The following is a 16,565-nucleotide window of genomic DNA, read 5'->3' on the forward strand; positions in this document are numbered from 1 at the left end:
GAGTATTGATTAAATTATGTGTATGTCTGGCAAACAATCCGGTGTAGGGTGTTGATTAAATTATGTGTTTGTATGTCTGTGAAACAATCCTGTGTAGAGTATTGATTAAATTATGTGTTTGTATGTCTGTGAAACAATCCGGTGTAGGGTATTGATTAAATTATGTGTTTGTATGTCTGTGAAACAATCCGGTGTAGGGTATTGATTAAATTATGTGTTTGTATGTCTGTCAAACAATCCGGTGTAGAGTATTGATTAAATTATGTGTTTGTATGTCTGTGAAACAATCCGGTGTAGAGTATTGATTAAATTATGTGTATGTCTGTGAAACAATCCGGTGTAGAGTATTGATTAAATTATGTGTATGTCTGTGAAACAATCCGGTGTAGGGTATTGATTAAATTATGTGTTTGTATGTCTGTGAAACAATTCGGTGTAGGGTATTGATTAAATTACGTGTTTGTATGTCTGTGAGACAATCCGGTGTAGGGTATTGATTAAATTATGTGTTTGTACGTCTGTGAAACACTCCGGTGTAGTGTATTGATTAAATTATGTGTTTGTATGTCTGTCAAACAATCCGGTGTAGAGTATTGATTAAATTATGTGTTTGTACGTCTGTGAAACAATCCGGTGTAGGGTATTGATTAAATTATGTGTTTGTATGTCTGTGAAACAATCCGGTGTAGAGTATTGATTAAATTATGTGTTTGTATGTCTGTGAAACAATCCGGTGTATAGTATTGATTAAATTATGTGTTTGTACGTCTGTGAAACAATCCGGTGTAGAGTATTGATTAAATTATGTGTTTGTATGTCTGTGAAACAATCCGGTGTAGGGTATTGATTAAATTAGGTGTTTGTATGTCTGTCAAACAATCCGATGTAGGGTATTGATTAAATTATGTGTTTGTATGTCTGTGAAACAATCCGGTGTAGAGTATTGATTAAATTATGTGTTTGTATGTTTGTCAAACAATCCGGTGTACAGTATTGATTAAATTAGGTGTTTGTATGTCTGTGAAACAATCCGGTGTAGGGTATTGATTAAATTATGTGTATGTCTGTGAAACAATCCGATGTAGGGTATTGATTAAATTATGTGTTTGTATGTCTGTGAAACAATCCGGTGTAGAGTATTGATTAAATTATGTGTTTGTATGTCTGTGAAACAATCCGGTGTAGAGTATTGATTAAATTATGTGTTTGTATGTCTGTCAAACAATCCGGTGTAGAGTATTGATTAAATTATGTGTTTGTATGTCTGTGAAACAATCCGGTGTAGAGTATTGATTAAATTATGTGTATGTCTGTCAAACAATCCGGTGTAGGGTATTGATTAAATTATGTGTATGTCTGTGAAACAATCCGGTGTAGAGTATTGATTAAATTATATGTATGTCTGTCAAACAATCCGGTGTAGGGTATTGATTAAATTATGTGTTTGTATGTCTGTGAAACAATCCTGTGTAGAGTATTGATTAAATTATGTGTTTGTATGTCTGTGAAACAATCCGGTGTAGGGTATTGATTAAATTATGTGTTTGTATGTCTGTGAAACAATCCGGTGTAGGGTATTGATTAAATTATGTGTTTGTATGTCTGTCAAACAATCCGGTGTAGAGTATTGATTAAATTATGTGTTTGTATGTCTGTGAAGCAATCCGGTGTAGAGTATTGATTAAATTATGTGTTTGTATGTCTGTGAAATAATCCGGTGTAGAGTATTGATTAAATTATGTGTTTGTATGTCTGTGAAACAATCCGGTGTAGAGTATTGATTAAATTATGTGTTTGTACGTCTGTGAAACAATCCGGTGTAGAGTATTGATTAAATTATTTGTTTGTATGTCTGTCAAACAATCCGGTGTAGAGTATTGATTAAATTATGGGTTTGTATGTCTGTGAAACAATCCGGTGTAGAGTATTGATTAAATTATGTGTTTGTATGTCTGTCAAACAATCCGGTGTAGGGTATTGATTAAATTATGTGTTTGTATGTCTGTGAAACACTCCGGTGTAGAGTATTGATTAAATTATGTGTTTGTACGTCTGTGAAACAATCCGGTGTAGGGTATTGATTAAATTATGTGTTTGTATGTCTGTCAAACAATCCGGTGTAGGGTATTGATTAAATTATGTGTTTGTGTGTCTGTGAAACAATCCGGTGTAGGGTATTGATTAAATTATGTGTTTGTATGTCTGTCAAACAATCCGGTGTAGAGTATTGATTAAATTATGTGTTTGTATGTCTGTGAAACAATCCGGTGTAGAGTATTGATTAAATTATGTGTATATCTGTCAAACAATCCGGTGTAGGGTATTGATTAAATTATGTGTTTGTATGTCTGTGAAACAATCCGGTGTAGGGTATTGATTAAATTATGTGTTTGTATGTCTGTTAAACAATCCGGTGTAGAGTATTGATTAAAATTATGTGTATGTCTGTCAAACAATCCGGTGTAGAGTATTGATTAAATTATGTGTATGTCTGTCAAACAATCCGGTGTAGAGTATTGATTAAATTATGTGTATGTCTGTGAAACAATCCGGTGTAGGATATTGATTAAATTATGTGTTTGTATGTCTGTGAAACAATCCTGTGTAGAGTATTGATTAAATTATGTGTTTGTATGTCTGTGAAACAATCCGGCGTAGGGTATTGATTAAATTATGTGTTTGTATGTCTGTGAAACAATCCGGTGTAGGGTATTGATTAAATTATGTGTTTGTATGTCTGTGAAACAATCCGGTGTAGAGTATTGATTAAATTATGTGTATGTCTGTCAAACAATCCGGTGTAGAGTATTGATTAAATTATGTGTTTGTATGTCTGTCAAACAATCCGGTGTAGAGTATTGATTAAATTATGTGTTTGTATGTCTGTGAAACAATCCGGTGTAGGGTATTGATTAAATTATCTGTTTGTATGTTTGTGAAACAATCCGGTGTAGAGTATTGATTAAATTATGTGTTTGTATGTCTGTGAAACAATCCGGTGTAGAGTATTGATTAAATTATGTGTATGTTTAAGAAACAATCCGGTGTAGAGTATTGATTAAATTATGTGTATGTCTGTGAAACAATCCGGTGTAGGATATTGATTAAATTATGTGTTTGTATGTCTGTGAAACAATCAGGTGTAGGGTATTGATTAAATTACGTGTTTGTATGTCTGTGAGACAATCCGGTGTAGGGTATTGATTAAATTATGTGTTTGTACGTCTGTGAAACACTCCGGTGTAGAGTATTGATTAAATTATGTGTTTGTATGTCTGTCAAACAATCCGGTGTAGAGTATTGATTAAATTATGTGTTTGTACGTTTGTGAAACAATCCGGTGTAGGGTATTGATTAATTTATGTGTTTGTACGTCTGTGAAACAATCCGGTGTAGAGTATTGATTAAATTATGTGTTTGTATGTCTGTGAAACAATCCGGTGTAGAGTATTGATTAAATTATGTGTTTGTATGTCTGTGAAACAATCCGGTGTAGAGTATTGATTAAATTATGTGTTTGTACGTCTGTGAAACAATCCGGTGTAGAGTATTGATTAAATTAGGTGTTTGTATGTCTGTGAAACAATCCGGTGTAGGGTATTGATTAAATTATGTGTATGTCTGTGAAACAATCCGATGTAGGGTATTGATTAAATTATGTGTTTGTATGTCTGTGAAACAATCCGGTGTAGAGTATTGATTAAATTATGTGTTTGTATGTCTGTGAAACAATCCGGTGTAGAGTATTGATTAAATTATGTGTTTGTATGTCTGTGAAACAATCCGGTGTAGGGTATTGATTAAATTATGTGTTTGTATGTCTGTGAAACAATCCGGTGTAGGGTATTGATTAAATTATGTGTTTGTATGTCTGTGAAACAATCCGGTGTAGGGTATTGATTAAATTATGTGTTTGTATGTCTGTCAAACAATCCGGTGTAGAGTATTGATTAAATTATGTGTTTGTATGTCTGTGAAACAATCCGGTGTAGAGTATTGATTAAATTATGTGTATGTCTGTCAAACAATCCGGTGTAGGGTATTGATTAAATCATGTGTTTGTATGTCTGTGAAACAATCCGGTGTAGAGTATTGATTAAATTATGTGTATGTCTGGCAAACAATCCGGTGTAGGGTGTTGATTAAATTATGTGTTTGTATGTCTGTGAAACAATCCTGTGTAGAGTATTGATTAAATTATGTGTTTGTATGTCTGTGAAACAATCCGGTGTAGGTATTGATTAAATTATGTGTTTGTATGTCTGTGAAACAATCCGGTGTAGGTATTGATTAAATTATGTGTTTGTATGTCTGTCAAACAATCCGGTGTAGAGTATTGATTAAATTATGTGTTTGTATGTCTGTGAAACAATCCGGTGTAGAGTATTGATTAAATTATGTGTATGTCTGTGAAACAATCCGGTGTAGAGTATTGATTAAATTATGTGTATGTCTGTGAAACAATCCGGTGTAGGGTATTGATTAAATTATGTGTTTGTATGTCTGTGAAACAATTCGGTGTAGGGTATTGATTAAATTACGTGTTTGTATGTCTGTGAGACAATCCGGTGTAGGGTATTGATTAAATTATGTGTTTGTACGTCTGTGAAACACTCCGGTGTAGTGTATTGATTAAATTATGTGTTTGTATGTCTGTCAAACAATCCGGTGTAGAGTATTGATTAAATTATGTGTTTGTATGTCTGTGAAACAATCCGGTGTAGGGTATTGATTAAATTATGTGTTTGTATGTCTGTGAAACAATCCGGTGTAGAGTATTGATTAAATTATGTGTTTGTATGTCTGTGAAACAATCCGGTGTAGAGTATTGATTAAATTATGTGTTTGTATGTCTGTGAAACAATCCGGTGTAGGGTATTGATTAAATTATGTGTTTGTATGTCTGTCAAACAATCCGATGTAGGGTATTGATTAAATTATGTGTTTGTATGTCTGTGAAACAATCCGGTGTAGAGTATTGATTAAATTATGTGTTTGTATGTTTGTCAAACAATCCGGTGTACAGTATTGATTAAATTAGGTGTTTGTATGTCTGTGAAACAATCCGGTGTAGGGTATTGATTAAATTATGTGTATGTCTGTGAAACAATCCGATGTAGGGTATTGATTAAATTATGTGTTTGTATGTCTGTGAAACAATCCGGTGTAGAGTATTGATTAAATTATGTGTTTGTATGTCTGTGAAACAATCCGGTGTAGAGTATTGATTAAATTATGTGTTTGTATGTCTGTCAAACAATCCGGTGTAGAGTATTGATTAAATTATGTGTTTGTATGTCTGTGAAACAATCCGGTGTAGAGTATTGATTAAATTATGTGTATGTCTGTCAAACAATCCGGTGTAGGGTATTGATTAAATTATGTGTATGTCTGTGAAACAATCCGGTGTAGAGTATTGATTAAATTATGTGTATGTCTGTCAAACAATCCGGTGTAGGGTGTTGATTAAATTATGTGTTTGTATGTCTGTGAAACAATCCTGTGTAGAGTATTGATTAAATTATGTGTTTGTATGTCTGTGAAACAATCCGGTGTAGGGTATTGATTAAATTATGTGTTTGTATGTCTGTGAAACAATCCGGTGTAGGGTATTGATTAAATTATGTGTTTGTATGTCTGTCAAACAATCCGGTGTAGAGTATTGATTAAATTATGTGTTTGTATGTCTGTGAAGCAATCCGGTGTAGAGTATTGATTAAATTATGTGTTTGTATGTCTGTGAAATAATCCGGTGTAGAGTATTGATTAAATTATGTGTTTGTATGTCTGTGAAACAATCCGGTGTAGAGTATTGATTAAATTATGTGTTTGTATGTCTGTGAAACAATCCGGTGTAGAGTATTGATTAAATTATTTGTTTGTATGTCTGTCAAACAATCCGGTGTAGAGTATTGATTAAATTATGGGTTTGTATGTCTGTGAAACAATCCGGTGTAGAGTATTGATTAAATTATGTGTTTGTATGTCTGTCAAACAATCCGGTGTAGGGTATTGATTAAATTATGTGTTTGTATGTCTGTGAAACACTCCGGTGTAGAGTATTGATTAAATTATGTGTTTGTACGTCTGTGAAACAATCCGGTGTAGGGTATTGATTAAATTATGTGTTTGTATGTCTGTGAAACAATCCGGTGTAGAGTATTGATTAAATTATGTGTTTGTATCTCTGTGAAACAATCCGGTGTAGGGTATTGATTAAATTATGTGTTTCTATGTCTGTGAAACAATCCGGTGTAGGGTATTGATTAAATTATGTGTTTGTGTGTCTGTTAAACAATCCGGTGTAGAGTATTGATTAAATTATGTGTTTGTATGTTTGTCAAACAATCCGGTGTAGGGTATTGATTAAATTATGTGTTTGTATGTCTGTCAAACAATCCGATGTAGGGTATTGATTAAATTATGTGTTTGTATGTCTGTGAAACAATCCGGTGTAGAGTATTGATTAAATTATGTGTTTGTATGTTTGTCAAACAATCCGGTGTAGAGTATTGATTAAATTAGGTGTTTGTATGTCTGTGAAACAATCCGGTGTAGGGTATTGATTAAATTATGTGTATGTCTGTGAAACAATCCGATGTAGGGTATTGATTATATTATGTGTTTGTATGTCTGTGAAACAATCCGGTGTAGAGTATTGATTAAATTATGTGTTTGTATGTCTGTGAAACAATCCGGTGTAGAGTATTGATTAAATTATGTGTTTGTATGTCTGTCAAACAATCCGGTGTAGAGTATTGATTAAATTATGTGTTTGTATGTCTGTGAAACAATCCGGTGTAGAGTATTGATTAAATTATGTGTATGTCTGTCAAACAATCCGGTGTAGGGTATTGATTAAATCATGTGTTTGTATGTCTGTGAAACAATCCGGTGTAGAGTATTGATTAAATTATGTGTATGTCTGTCAAACAATCCGGTGTAGGGTGTTGATTAAATTATGTGTTTGTATGTCTGTGAAACAATCCTGTGTAGAGTATTGATTAAATTAGGTGTTTGTATGTCTGTGAAATAATCCGGTGTAGAGTATTGATTAAATTATGTGTTTGTATGTCTGTGAAACAATCCGGTGTAGAGTATTGATTAAATTATGTGTTTGTATCTCTGTGAAACAATCCGGTGTAGAGTATTGATTAAATTATGTGTTTGTATGTCTGTGAAACAATCCGGTGTAGAGTATTGATTAAATTATGTGTTTGTATGTCTGTGAAACAATCCGGTGTAGAGTATTGATTAAATTATGTGTTTGTATGTCTGTGAAACAATCCGGTGTAGGGTATTGATTAAATTATGTGTTTGTATGTCTGTGAAACAATCCGGTGTAGAGTATTGATTAAATTATGTGTTTGTATGTCTGTCAAACAATCCGGTGTTGGGTATTGATTAAATTATGTGTTTGTATGTCTGTGAAACACTCCGGTGTAGAGTATTGATTAAATTATGTGTTTGTATGTCTGTGAAATAATCCGGTGTAGAGTATTGATTAAATTATGTGTTTGTATGTCTGTGAAACAATCCGGTGTAGGGTATTGATTAAATTATGTTTATGTCTGTGAAACAATCCGGTGTAGGGTATTGATTAAATTATGTGTTTGTATGTCTGTGAAACAATCCGGTGTAGAGTATTGATTAAATTATGTGTTTGTATGTCTGTGAAACAATCCTGTGTAGGGTATTGATTAAATTATGTGTTTGTATGTCAGTGAAACAATCCGGTGTAGAGTATTGATTAAATTAGGTGTTTGTATGTCTGTGTAACAATCCGCTGTAGGGTATTGATTAAATTATGTGTTTTATGTCTGTCAAACAATCCGGTGTAGGGTATTGATTAAATTATGTGTTTGTATGTCTGTGAAACAATCCGGTGTAGAGTATTGATTAAATTATGTGTTTGTATGTCTGTGAAACAATCCTGTGTAGGGTATTGATTAAATTATGTGTTTGTATGTCTGTGAAACAATCCGGTGTAGAGTATTGATTAAATTAGGTGTTTGTATGTCTGTGAAACAATCCGCTGTAGGGTATTGATTAAATTATGTGTTTGTATGTCTGTGAAACAATCCGGTGTAGGGTATTGATTAAATTATGTGTTTGTATGTCTGTGAAACAATCCGGTGTAGGTATTGATTAAATTATGTGTTTGTATATCTGTGAAACAATCCGGTGTAGGGTATTGATTAAATTATGTGTTTGTATGTCTGTGAAACAATCCGATGTAGAGTACTGATTAAATTATGTGTTTGTATGTCTGTGAAACAATCCGCTGTAGGGTATCGATTAAATTATGTGTTTGTATGTCTGTGAAACAATCCTGTGTAGGGTATTGATTAAATTATGTGTTTGTATGTCTGTGAAACAATCCGGTGTAGAGTATTGATTAAATTAGGTGTTTGTATGTCTGTGAAACAATCCGGTGTAGGGTATTGATTAAATTATGTGTTTGTATGTCTGTGAAACAATCCGGTGTAGGGTATTGATTAAATTATGTGTTTGTATATCTGTGAAACAATCCGGTGTAGGGTATTGATTAAATTATGTGTTTGTATGTCTGTGAAACAATCCGATGTAGAGTATTGATTAAATTAGGTGTTTGTATGTCTGTGAAACAATCCGCTGTAGGGTATCGATTAAATTATGTGTTTGTATGTCTGTGAAACAATCCGGTGTAGGGTATTGATTAAATTATGTGTTTGTATGTCTGTGAAACAATCCGGTGTAGGGTATTGATTAAATTATGTGTTTGTATATCTGTGAAACAATCCGGTGTAGGGTATTGATTAAATTATGTGTTTGTATGTCTGTGAAACAATCCGATGTAGAGTATTGATTAAATTAGGTGTTTGTATGTCTGTGAAACAATCCGCTGTAGGGTATCGATTAAATTATGTGTTTGTATGTCTGTGAAACAATCCGGTGTAGGGTATTGATTAAATTATGTGTTTGTATGTCTGTGAAACAATCCGGTGTAGGGTATTGATTAAATTATGTGTTTGTATGTCTGTGAAACAATCTGGTGTAGGGTATTGATTAAATTATGTGTTTGTATATCTGTGAAACAATCCGGTGTAGGGTATTGATTAAATTATGTGTTTGTATGTCTGTGAAACAATCCGATGTAGAGTACTGATTAAATTATGTGTTTGTATGTCTGTGAAACAATCCGCTGTAGGGTATCGATTAAATTATGTGTTTGTATGTCTGTGAAACAATCCTGTGTAGGGTATTGATTAAATTATGTGTTTGTATGTCTGTGAAACAATCCGGTGTAGAGTATTGATTAAATTAGGTGTTTGTATGTCTGTGAAACAATCCGGTGTAGGGTATTGATTAAATTATGTGTTTGTATGTCTGTGAAACAATCCGGTGTAGGGTATTGATTAAATTATGTGTTTGTATATCTGTGAAACAATCCGGTGTAGGGTATTGATTAAATTATGTGTTTGTATGTCTGTGAAACAATCCGATGTAGAGTATTGATTAAATTAGGTGTTTGTATGTCTGTGAAACAATCCGCTGTAGGGTATCGATTAAATTATGTGTTTGTATGTCTGTGAAACAATCCGGTGTAGGGTATTGATTAAATTATGTGTTTGTATATCTGTGAAACAATCCGGTGTAGGGTATTGATTAAATCATGTGTTTGTATGTCTGTGAAACAATCCGGTGTAGAGTATTGATTAAATTATGTGTATGTCTGTCAAACAATCCGGTGTAGGGTGTTGATTAAATTATGTGTTTGTATGTCTGTGAAACAATCCTGTGTAGAGTATTGATTAAATTAGGTGTTTGTATGTCTGTGAAATAATCCGGTGTAGAGTATTGATTAAATTATGTGTTTGTATGTCTGTGAAATAATCCGGTGTAGAGTATTGATTAAATTATGTGTTTGTATGTCTGTGAAACAATCCGGTGTAGAGTATTGATTAAATTATGTGTTTGTATCTCTGTGAAACAATCCGGTGTAGGGTATTGATTAAATTATGTGTTTGTACGTCTGTGAAACAATCCGGTGTAGAGTATTGATTAAATTATGTGTTTGTATGTCTGTGAAACAATCCGGTGTAGAGTATTTATTAAATTATGTGTTTGTATGTCTGTGAAACAATCCGGTGTAGGGTATTGATTAAATTATGTGTTTGTATGTCTGTGAAACAATCCGGTGTAGAGTATTGATTAAATTATGTGTTTGTATGTCTGTCAAACAATCCGGTGTTGGGTATTGATTAAATTATGTGTTTGTATGTCTGTGAAACAATCCGGTGTAGGGTATTGATTAAATTATGTTTATGTCTGTGAAACAATCCGGTGTAGGGTATTGATTAAATTATGTGTTTGTATGTCTTTGAAACAATCCGGTGTAGAGTATTGATTAAATTATGTGTTTGTATGTCTGTGAAACAATCCTGTGTAGGGTATTGATTAAATTATGTGTTTGTATGTCTGTGAAACAATCCGGTGTAGAGTATTGATTAAATTAGGTGTTTGTATGTCTGTGTAACAATCCGCTGTAGGGTATCGATTAAATTATGTGTTTTTATGTCTGTCAAACAATCCGGTGTAGGGTATTGATTAAATTATGTGTTTGTATGTCTGTGAAACAATCCGGTGTAGAGTATTGATTAAATTATGTGTTTGTATGTCTGTGAAACAATCCTGTGTAGGGTATTGATTAAATTATGTGTTTGTATGTCTGTGAAACAATCCGGTGTAGAGTATTGATTAAATTAGGTGTTTGTATGTCTGTGAAACAATCCGCTGTAGGGTATCGATTAAATTATGTGTTTGTATGTCTGTGAAACAATCCGGTGTAGGGTATTGATTAAATTATGTGTTTGTATGTCTGTGAAACAATCCGGTGTAGGGTATTGATTAAATTATGTGTTTGTATATCTGTGAAACAATCCGGTGTAGGGTATTGATTAAATTATGTGTTTGTATGTCTGTGAAACAATCCGATGTAGAGTACTGATTAAATTATGTGTTTGTATGTCTGTGAAACAATCCGCTGTAGGTTATCGATTAAATTATGTGTTTGTATGTCTGTGAAACAATCCTGTGTAGGGTATTGATTAAATTATGTGTTTGTATGTCTGTGAAACAATCCGGTGTAGAGTATTGATTAAATTAGGTGTTTGTATGTCTGTGAAACAATCCGGTGTAGGGTATTGATTAAATTATGTGTTTGTATGTCTGTGAAACAATCCGGTGTAGGGTATTGATTAAATTATGTGTTTGTATATCTGTGAAACAATCCGGTGTAGGGTATTGATTAAATTATGTGTTTGTATGTCTGTGAAACAATCCGATGTAGAGTATTGATTAAATTAGGTGTTTGTATGTCTGTGAAACAATCCGCTGTAGGGTATCGATTAAATTATGTGTTTGTATGTCTGTGAAACAATCCGGTGTAGGGTATTGATTAAATTATGTGTTTGTATGTCTGTGAAACAATCCGGTGTAGGGTATTGATTAAATTATGTGTTTGTATATCTGTGAAACAATCCGGTGTAGGGTATTGATTAAATTATGTGTTTGTATGTCTGTGAAACAATCCGATGTAGAGTATTGATTAAATTAGGTGTTTGTATGTCTGTGAAACAATCCGCTGTAGGGTATCGATTAAATTATGTGTTTGTATGTCTGTGAAACAATCCGGTGTAGGGTATTGATTAAATTATGTGTTTGTATGTCTGTGAAACAATCCGGTGTAGGGTATTGATTAAATTATGTGTTTGTATGTCTGTGAAACAATCTGGTGTAGGGTATTGATTAAATTATGTGTTTGTATATCTGTGAAACAATCCGGTGTAGGTATTGATTAAATTATGTGTTTGTATGTCTGTGAAACAATCCGATGTAGAGTACTGATTAAATTATGTGTTTGTATGTCTGTGAAACAATCCGCTGTAGGGTATCGATTAAATTATGTGTTTGTATGTCTGTGAAACAATCCTGTGTAGGGTATTGATTAAATTATGTGTTTGTATGTCTGTGAAACAATCCGGTGTAGAGTATTGATTAAATTAGGTGTTTGTATGTCTGTGAAACAATCCGGTGTAGGGTATTGATTAAATTATGTGTTTGTATGTCTGTGAAACAATCCGGTGTAGGGTATTGATTAAATTATGTGTTTGTATATCTGTGAAACAATCCGGTGTAGGGTATTGATTAAATTATGTGTTTGTATGTCTGTGAAACAATCCGATGTAGAGTATTGATTAAATTAGGTGTTTGTATGTCTGTGAAACAATCCGCTGTAGGGTATCGATTAAATTATGTGTTTGTATGTCTGTGAAACAATCCGGTGTAGGGTATTGATTAAATTATGTGTTTGTATATCTGTGAAACAATCCGGTGTAGGGTATTGATTAAATTATGTGTTTGTATGTCTGTGAAACAATCCGATGTAGAGTATTGATTAAATTAGGTGTTTGTATGTCTGTGAAACAATCCGCTGTAGGGTATCGATTAAATTATGTGTTTGTATGTCTGTGAAACAATCCGGTGTAGGGTATTGATTAAATTATGTGTTTGTATGTCTGTGAAACAATCCGGTGTATGGTATTGATCAAATTATGTGTTTCTATATCTGTGAAACAATCCGATGTAGAGTATTGATTAAATTATGTGTTTGTATGTCTGTGAAATAATCCGGTGTAGAATAAAAGACACATAATATTGTTGACAGGTAACAGAATGTATTGGATGATGAACCAAAATAAAAGTAGAAGAGACACAAAACGCTGCAGGTTTGTTTGTGACACTGTGGTTATATATACTGTATACTTTTAATGCTAAATTCCAGGGATTGATTTCTCACGGAACACAACAGATATCACAATGTGGCTTTGATGTAAAAAAAATAAAGTTAACAGGTAATTAATACCTGGAATTTTATTAGTTACATATTTCATCTGTAGCTAGCTATATCAAACTTTGTGAAAGATAAGAAAGAATTTTTTCTAAGTTTAAAAAGCTACAGACTTTTATAACTTGGAATTATAATACAAAGTACAATAAAGATATAAAAATCCGGATAAATACAGGAAAACTAGAAATAATGTAACAAGAGAGTCTAACAAGAAAATACACAATATGTTGATAAGAACACACAGTATACTGAATCTGAAGCGTAAGAAAACTAGTTCGCAGATGTTCAACAGTTTACAGATACTGCGAGAGAAAAAATAGTTCAAAAGTTAACGCACGGTGAGATTGTCACAGCAGAAAGAGTTGTGTGATCGAAGTGGTTGTAATAAAACTCTGAGCGTTATTAGAAGTGTGTAACGAAATTATTATAATTTATCTTTAGTAAGCAAGGAATTATATCTTGTTTTTATTAAACCAAAATTGTAACTTTGTGTTTAGTAAGGACCTACGTATTTGCATGTGTTTCTCATAGCAAAGCCCCATCGGACTAACTACTGAGTCCACTGAGAAGAACCGAACCCGTGATGATAGCTATGTAAATCTGTAGACTTACCGTTATACCAGCGGGAGACTGTTAGCCATCTAACTCCGTAGACTTACCGTTATACCAGCGGGAGACTGTTAGCCGTCTAACTCCGTAGACTTACCGTTATACCAGCGGGAGACGTTCAATAAGGAAGAATTTAACTTGTGTTTAGTAAACCAGGATTATAACTTGCTTTAGTAAGCCAGAATTACAACTTGTCTTTAGTTAGCCTAATTATAAGTTGTTTTTAGTGTCTATCCCAGTTAAACCAGAATTTGACATCATGAGAAAAGACCAAGATATAGATTTAAAGATATGTGAAAAGCTTCTTGAGGGTGAGAAAAGTTTTCCTAGCTAGAAGGAGACAAGGCACTTCTTGGAACATGGTTGGATTATTCAAGATGGAGATATGCAGATTGCACTAAGAAGAAACTTTAATTTGCTATCTTTTACTGATGCTGGAATTTTAAAATGTTACTGATCAATGACAGTTTTGAACTAGGATGAAACACTGGAAAGAATGATGAAATGCACTCAATGTTTCCTTCCAAACACAAGTTATTCTCTGAAATACACCTGTCAGAAAACAGTGAGGTAATGTAGTAGACAGGGAAAACTGAGTGGTCATTATCAGAAACACAGTAATAAGAGAAAACTAAGTGTCGAAAATATTTCATTCAGGAAAATCCTTGTGATCATTGTCGAAAACATCCAGTGAGAAAAAGAACAAGTGGTAATTATTGGAAACATCTCAGTTAGAGGGTTAGAGGTAATCAAATGATCATTGTCAGAAATTCTAGTGGTACAAATATGGTGATTATTGGAAACACGTCATTTAGAACTAATGATATGACTATTGTCAGAAACCCCAGTAATAAAAAACACAAATAGTCATTATTGGAAACACTTCAGTTACATGTAATCAAGTGGCCATTGTTAGAAACATCCCAGGAAAAATCAAGTGGTCATTGTTGGAAACATCCCAGGAAAAATCAAATGGTCATTGTTGAAAACATCCCAGGAAAAATCAAATGGTCATTGTTGGAAACATCCCAGGAAAAATCAAATGGTCATTGTTAGAAACATGACAGTAAGAGTTAATTAAATGGCCACTGTCATAAACACCCCAATGAGAATAACAAAACAAATAGTCATTATTGGAAACATGTCAGTTAGAGATAATCAAATAGCCATTGTCTGAAATACCCTAGTGAAAGAAAGCCAAGAGGTCATCTTCTAAATTACGTCAATCAGAGATAGCCGAGTGGTCATCATCATAAATACATCAGTATGAAAATTCAAGTGGTCATTGTTAGAAACACACTAGTGTAAGAAAGCCAAGTTACCATTGTAATAAACACACCATATAAAAAAGACGAATGATCATGTCCAGAAATACGCCAATCTTTTTTATTATGGATCTGAAACTAGAAGGTGGGCATAGAGACAGTGATGGCAGAGAAAAATAACTTATCATCTTGAAAATAGCCTTAGAAGTTTTGATACCTTCCAAAATATAACCAACTGTTGTAAAAGTTAAAAACTGAAACGAGAAAGCATTGACTGATAGTGGTTACATACAGTTCACAATATGTAGTCTGAGAAGACTTTAAGAAATAGAGATCACAGAGAATATGAAGACCATGGTAAACTCACACAGGTTACGTGAAAAACTAAATAGATAGAATCCCATTAATGTTGACAGTCTAAGACTAGAGGTTTAGATTGTTTATACTTTCTGAAAAATAAGACAAGTCTTAGAGTCGACTCTGGAAAGACAGTTGTGTAGAGAAAAAAAGGCCTAATAATAAACGTGTCATAACTCAGACAGAAATTTTATGGTCAGAATATTGAGTATTGACTATCTCTGTGTGATGGTAAGAATATTTATTATTGACCATTTCTGTGTTATGGTGAGAATGCTGAGTTTCGACCATTTATATATCATGTTAAAAATATTGAGTATTAACAATTTCTGTGTCATGTTGAGAATATTCAGTACTGACCATTTGTGTATCGTGGTGAAAATATTCCGTATGACCATTTGTGTATCGTGGTGAATGAGAATATTGAGATTTGGCTATTTGTGTATAAAGGTGAGAAGACTGAATATTGACCATTTGTATATCATGCTGAAAACATTGCCAATGGATAATTTATGTGTCATGTAAAGAATATTTAATATTGGCCATTTCTGTGTCATGATGCGAATGTTGAGTATTGGCCGTTCCGATGTCATACTGAGAATACTGCCTGTGAATAATTTTTGCCTTGGCGAATACTAAGCTTTGACTCTTTATATGTTGTGGTTACAATGTTGTATATTAACTGTTTCTGTGGCATGATGTGGAAAAATAATTATGACAGGTGAACATTCTTAAAGTAAAGAATTATAGCAATCCCACTAAGCCAACATCAGGTTTTATAAGATTTCATCCCACAGAGAAGAACCCAACTAAGCTTCTGGTACAGCAATAACTTCCAGAAACCAAAAACTGTTTTATGGTTTAGAGACAGTATGGCAATCACATAATCAATAATTAAAATGAAAATTCAGTTATCATACAGTTCCAACCATCACGTGTTGTTCTTCCATAATTAATTCACGATGACTGAATTATTGATTCTATGTTTAATTATACCAACCCCTAAACATGGCACATTATAAAACAAATAGATTTGTTTTTCATTTTTTAAATTAAAGTACTGATTGGAAAATAGGTAAGTTTTAAATAACCAAACTATTGTATTAATATTGTATTGTACTGTCAGGTTCGCATTTCTGTCAAATTATGCTCATTTAACCCGACATTTACCGAAATTCTTTCTTTAAAAAAATACAACAAACAGCAACAAAAACAACACCTTTATGGTTTATTTTAGCTTTAGGGTTTAAGTGTTATGTTAATTCAATTATATTTATTCTCATTGCATGAGTGTGTCAGAGTGGGTTTTTACATAAACAAGGACATACAAACGAAGCATTACGTTTAAATATTGAAAAATGAACAAGTGAACATTACTACCTTGAAACGCCCTAATAATAATTATTGTGACGTCATCAGTAATAATACATACTCGAGACAGA

Source organism: Tachypleus tridentatus, chromosome 1 (genome assembly GCF_004210375.1).
Source record: "Tachypleus tridentatus isolate NWPU-2018 chromosome 1, ASM421037v1, whole genome shotgun sequence".
NCBI classification, from domain to species: Eukaryota; Metazoa; Arthropoda; class Merostomata; order Xiphosura; family Limulidae; genus Tachypleus; species Tachypleus tridentatus.